This window comes from Pleurodeles waltl, chromosome 8 (genome assembly GCF_031143425.1).
Source record: "Pleurodeles waltl isolate 20211129_DDA chromosome 8, aPleWal1.hap1.20221129, whole genome shotgun sequence".
Taxonomy (NCBI): domain Eukaryota; kingdom Metazoa; phylum Chordata; class Amphibia; order Caudata; family Salamandridae; genus Pleurodeles; species Pleurodeles waltl.
In genome coordinates this window covers 1,217,343,670-1,217,349,669 of record NC_090447.1, presented here as the reverse complement: position 1 = coordinate 1,217,349,669, position 6,000 = coordinate 1,217,343,670, and positions in this window count along the sequence as shown.

Genomic DNA, 6,000 nt, shown 5'->3' with positions numbered 1-6,000 from the left:
CTTGCCCACTGCTTTATCCTGGGGAGTGCAAAGCCACAGTCTCTCAAGTCTTTCCAGTGGGTGGTTTGCCGACTGCTTTATCCTGGGGATTGCAAAGCCACAGTCTCTCAAGTCTTTCCAGTGGGTGGTTTGCCCACTGCTTTATCCTGGGAACTGCAAAGCCACAGTCTCTCAGGTGGATGCCTTTCTCCACTGGCTCTGGAGGGGGCTTTCTGCCCAGAGTGCTTCATCCTGCCAAGGGCTGAAGTAGTGGATGCCTTTCTCCACTGGTTCTGGAGGGGCTTTGTGCCCAGAGTGCTTCATACTGCCAAGGACAGAGGTTGTGAATGTGATACTCCACTGGTTCTGGAGGGGGCTTTTTGCCCAGAGTGCTTCATCCTGCCAAGGACTGAGGTAGTGGATGTGATATCCCACTGGTTCTGGAGGGGGCTTTGTGCCCAGAGTGCTTCATCCAGCCAAGGACTGAGGTAGTGGATGCCTTTCTCCACTGAAGGTGGTGCATCATGGAAACTGGCCAGGCTCCTGGAACTGACCACCAGCCTCGGACGACTGACCACTGGGGATGGCAGCCATGTCTGCGTTGGTGCCACTGGCTCAGGATGTCGCGGGCCGCTGGCGGTGCTTGCGGTGGTGTCAGTAGCGGCGGTGCTGGCGGCGGGCTCTGTGGCATCGGTGCTGGCGGCGGACTCTGTGGCAGCGGTGCTGGTGGCAGACTCTGTGGCAGCAGTGCTGGCGGCAGACTCTGTGGCAACAGTGCTGGCGGCGGACTCTGTGGCAGCAGTACTGGTGGTGGACTCTGTGGCATTGATGCTGGCGGCGGACTCTGTTGCGGCAGTGCTTGCGGCGGCGGTGCTGGTGGCGGGCTCTGTGGTGGCAGTGCTGGTGGCGGGCTCTGTGGCGGCGGTGCTGGTGGCAGGCTCGGTGACTGCAGTGCTGGTGGCGGGCTCAGTGACTGCGGTGCTGGTGGCAGGCTCAGTGACTGCGGTGCAGGTGGCGGTCTTCTCCGCCGTATAGGTTGGTGTCGACGTGGACAGAAGGTGTGACACTGGTCCCATTGTCGGTGCCACCATGCCCTCTCCTGACCTGCCCTTGATTTTCTGGCCCTTCCCCACCTTGGATGGTGGCACAGCAGTCTTGCCACTATCCCCTTTAGTTTTCCCTGAGCCCTTGGTGGCAGGTGTTTTCGCCTTCTCCCTCCGGGATGTGGGCAACTTTTTTACATTTGCAGGTGGCAGAATGTACTTGCCCTCACTCTGTGGCACACTGGCAGCTCTGATGCTTGGCGTACTCTAAAAGCCCGCAGTTGCTGGCACCACTGTGCCCGGTGATGTGGTGGCTGAGGTGCTGGGTTGGGACCTGGAAAGCCTGTGGGATATGTGGTACTTATGTTTGCCAGAGCCACCCTTGTGTGTTGAGGTATGTGCTTGCTGGTCTGATAGTGTGCTTGGGATAGGCTGAGGTACAGGGGATTGGGTCTGGGAGGGGGAAGGCTGGACACAGGGACAATGGCTGCCATCAGTGCTGAGGCCAGAGCCTGAAATGCTCTCTGTTGGGCTGCCTGCCCAGAATGAATGCCCTCCAGGTATGCATTTGTTTGTTGCAAATGCCTCGCGACACCCTGGATGGCATTCACAATGGTAGATTGCCCAACAGTGAGGGATTTCAGGGGGTCAATAGCCTCGTCCCTGAGGGCAGCAGGGCTGACTGGGGCAAGGCCTAAGATGCCTGGCGTAAAAGAGATGCCCACCCTCCTGGGTGAGCAGCCACGGGACACACGCTGAGGGGCTGCTGGGAGGGAGGTGCTGAAAGGGGGGGGTGGCGGCTGTACCTGTTGATGCGGGGGGAACAGAGGGGCCCGCCACCGCAAGAGAGCTCCAATCAGAGGAGGAGTCGCTGTAGCTGATGTCACCTCCTGTCCCCGCTGTGGAGCTCCCCTCAACTTCCGTCCCACTGGTGGCTTCAGACTCTGTTGTCTCACACTCAGGGGCCAAGTGGGATGCCGCTCCCTCCTGCTCCGGTGCCACTGCTCCTCTGCCTGATGATGCTTTTGCACACAAGAACAGGGAGACCACAAAAAGGGGGGGGGGAGACAGAAAAAAGACATGTTCAGTGCATGCAATACCACTACCGTTGGCGGACACTACAGACACAGCAGCCCTCTGCACTATGCCATGCATTTATAGTTCCTACATTAATCACATGCCCATGGGGTACAAGGCCTATGCCCAATTGCTGCACACATGGGAGTCACAAGAGCCTGACTAGGTGTAGATGGCTCTTACCACTGGTGGGGTTGGGGTGCCACATAGCCTGTATCACAAAGGGTCCTTGCCTACAAAGCTCGCCCTGTCCTAGATTAACCCACTGCTCACCTCCCCCACGTAGACACCTCGTAATGCGCTCAGAGTCAGATGGATGTAACAGTACTCACCCTCTTGTGGCTGCTGTAATGCCCTCAAGCTCCCATCCAACTCCGGATACGCCACCACCAGGATCCGGAACATCAGGGGGGTCATGGTGCGACAGGCACTCCTCCCACATTGGGAGGCCATCCCCAGCTGGGCCTCCGTCGTCTTCTTGCTCCAGCAGCGAATGCCCTCCCATCTTTTACGGCAGTGGGTGTTCTGTCTGTGGTGTATCCTCAGGGTCCTAATGTCCTTGGCGATGGCACCCCAAATAACCTTCTTCTGATGTGCGCTGACCTACAGGAATAGTACAGGGGAAAAGGAAAAACTTTAACCGTCCAGACCGTCACAGTCATTGGCCCACGTTTCCACCCTTGCCCTGACGCACATACACTCACCGTCCGCTCAGGCAGGGCTCAGTCCCCCCTGTATCTTCCATCCACACCACTCCAAACAGGCATTGCCCATGCAGCATGCTCACAGTGTACTGACCTGTTTGTCTGGAGGACCGTAGAGTAGAGTGTACTGGGGAGGACCCCATCCACTAACTAAGTGAGTAATAATAACTGTGTCACACCTATCTAGGCCTTGCATACACACAGTAATATGCACATTGTGGATTTACAAATGTGTGCTAATGACATTTTTATAATACCTCAGTGTTGGCTGACTCTCTGCTCGCTGTTCTCCTCCTTAGGGCACGTCCGCTGGGGCGGGTGATGAGATGGAGGCATCCTCCGGTGTACAGACCGCTGGTGTACCTGTTGACAATGGAAGTGAGACACGTAATAGTCACCTACAGACTTGATAGTGCAACAATCCATGAACTGTGTGCCAAGTTGGAGCCAGACCTGATGTCAGCAATCCGCCATCCCACAGGGATCCCCCCTCTAGTGTAGGTCCTGTCAGTACTCCATTTCCTGGCAAGTGGGTCTTTTCAAACAACAGTGGCCATTGCATCAGGGATGTCCCAGCCAATTTTCTCTAACGTGTTGTCCAGAGTGTTGTCTGCCCTGCTGAAACACATGCGCAGCTACATTGTTTTCCCTCAGGTGGAGGACTTTCCTACAGTGAAAGGTGACTTCTATGCCCTGGGACATATCCCCAACATCATAGGTGCCATTGATGGGACACATGTGGCCTTGGTACCCCCCCCCGCAGGAGGTGTACAGAAACCGGAAGAGCTACCATTCGATGAATGTGCAGATGGTGTGTTTGGCTGACCAGTACATCTCCCATGTGAATGCCAAGTTTCCAGGCTCAGTGCATGCCGCTTACATTCTGAGGAATAGCAGCATCCCTTATATAATGGGGCAACTCCAGAGGCACCGGGTGTGGCTAATAGGTGAGGACAAGGACCCTATACCCTGTGAATAGTTGTCTGGGGTTGTCCCTAAGGGTTAGTGTGTGTCTAACAGTTGTCCCTCGACATTTGCAGGTGACTCTGGTTACCACAACCTGTCATGGCTACTGACCCCAGTGAGAAATCCCAGGACCAGGGCAGAGGAACGCTGCAATGAGGCACATGGGCAAACTAGGAGAGTGATTGAAAGGACCTTCGGCCTCCTGAAGGCCAGGTTCTGGTGCCTCCATATGACAGGTAGTTCTCTCTACTACTCACCAAAGAATGTGTGCCAGATCATCGTGGCCTGCTATATGCTGCACAACCTGGCTTTGTGACGAGAGGTGCCTTTACTGTAGGAGGATGGGCCAGAAGGAGGTCTTGTGGCAGCTGTGAAGCCTGCGGACAGTGAAGAAGAGGTGGCAGAAGAAGAGGATATCGACAACAGGAACAACGTTATCCAGCAATACTTCCAGTGAGACACAGGTAAGAAGATGTCACTGCCTCACACATCTAATACAACTGTTAGACCTATCATATGTCTGTCACTTTCACCCAGTGTATGGACCCTGACTTGTCACTTTGCCTTTTCCATTTCACAGATGTGGGTCCCACTGTGTGACCTCTGCTATATTACCTCATGGACTAGAGCTGTGTTACATCGGTATGTTGACAATACAATCGACATTGCTATTTTCCATAGTTATTGCAAGTACACATTTGTGAAAGCACAGACTGACTCCAGATTGTTTTGTGATTCAAGGGTGTTTATTTCAGTGCAAATTAGTGGAGGGGGTTGTAAAATGGGCAGGGGTGATGGTGGAGGATTGTCCATGGCAGAGTCCAGTCAATGTGTTTCACAGGTGCATTGTCCAAAGGGGCATAGGAAGAGGAGCTAGGGCAGTTGATGGATGGACAGGGTGACGAAGTGGGACAAAAGGATGACATTCAGGGGGGTCTCATTTGCTGGCAAGGGTCAAGGCATTGTTCTCTGTCTTTGTCCTGGATCTCAGGGTCCGTTTGCGGGGTGGTTCACCATCTGCAGGGGGTGGGGTGCTGGTGTCATGGTCCTGTGGCAGTGCCTCCTGTCCACTAGCGCCGGCGGAGGTGGTGGGCTGTTCATCATCCAGGCTAGTGTCAGGGGCCCCTTGTTGTGCCACAGTGTCCCTGGTGTTGACAAGGTCCTTCAGCACCCCTACAATGGGGACCAGGGTGATGATGATGGACTTGAGTTCCTCCCTGATCCCCAGATACTGTTCCTCCTCCAGTCGCTGGGTCTCCTGAAAGTTGGCCAGTACCGTTGCCATCGTCTCCTGGGAATGATGGTACGCTCCCATGATGTTGGAGAGGGCCTCGTGGAGAGTGGGTTCCCTGGGCCTGTCTTCCCCCTGTCACACAGCAGTCCTCCCAGTTCCCCTGTTTTCCTCTTCCTCTGTCCGCTGAACCGTGTGCCCACTGCCACTGCCCCCAGGTCCCTGATTTTCTTGGGGTGGTGGATTTGCCTGGGTTCCCTGTAGTGGTGGACACACTACTGCTTGACGTGTCCTGGGGTCAGAGGGATGGGCCCGCTGGGTGGGTGTTGTGCTGGTGTTTCCTGAGGGGGGAGACTCTGTAGTGGCATGTGCCAGTGTCAGGGGAACCGACAGTCCCGAGGTCCCAGATGGGCCGAGCTGGTCATCTTGATCCAGTAGGACAGAGCTGTTGTCATCATTGTGGGCCTCTTCTTTGGGGGGAGTGGACATGTCTGGAACCTCCTGTCCGGTGACGTTGGGTAGGGGTCCTGCAGGGGTGTAAAGGCATGATTATTGCATCTGTGTGTGCCATCGTGTGCAATGGGTGGGTGACCCTGTACTCCAGTGCTTGCATTCTTGTCTAGGACCTTGTGTGATAATTGGTTTGGGGTCTGTATTGGTATCTGTAGTGGACATGCTTTGGTGATGGGTGTCCATGATTTGGTGTTGCATGCAGGGCTTGGTGTTTGGATGGGTGGGTTGTGATAGTGGGACATTTGTGAGGTGTTGGAGTGATGGTGGTGAGGGTGGGTATATGATAGCATGGAGGTAGGGTGGGGGATGTAATAGTTAAGATTTGACTTACCAGAGTCCATTCCTCCTGCTACTCCTTCGAGGCCCTCAGGATGCAGTATAGCCAAGACTTGCTCCTCCCATGTTGTTAGTTGTGGGGGTGGAGGTGGGGGTCCACAGCCAGTCCTCTGTACTACAATCTGGTGTCTTGAGACCACGGAACGCACCT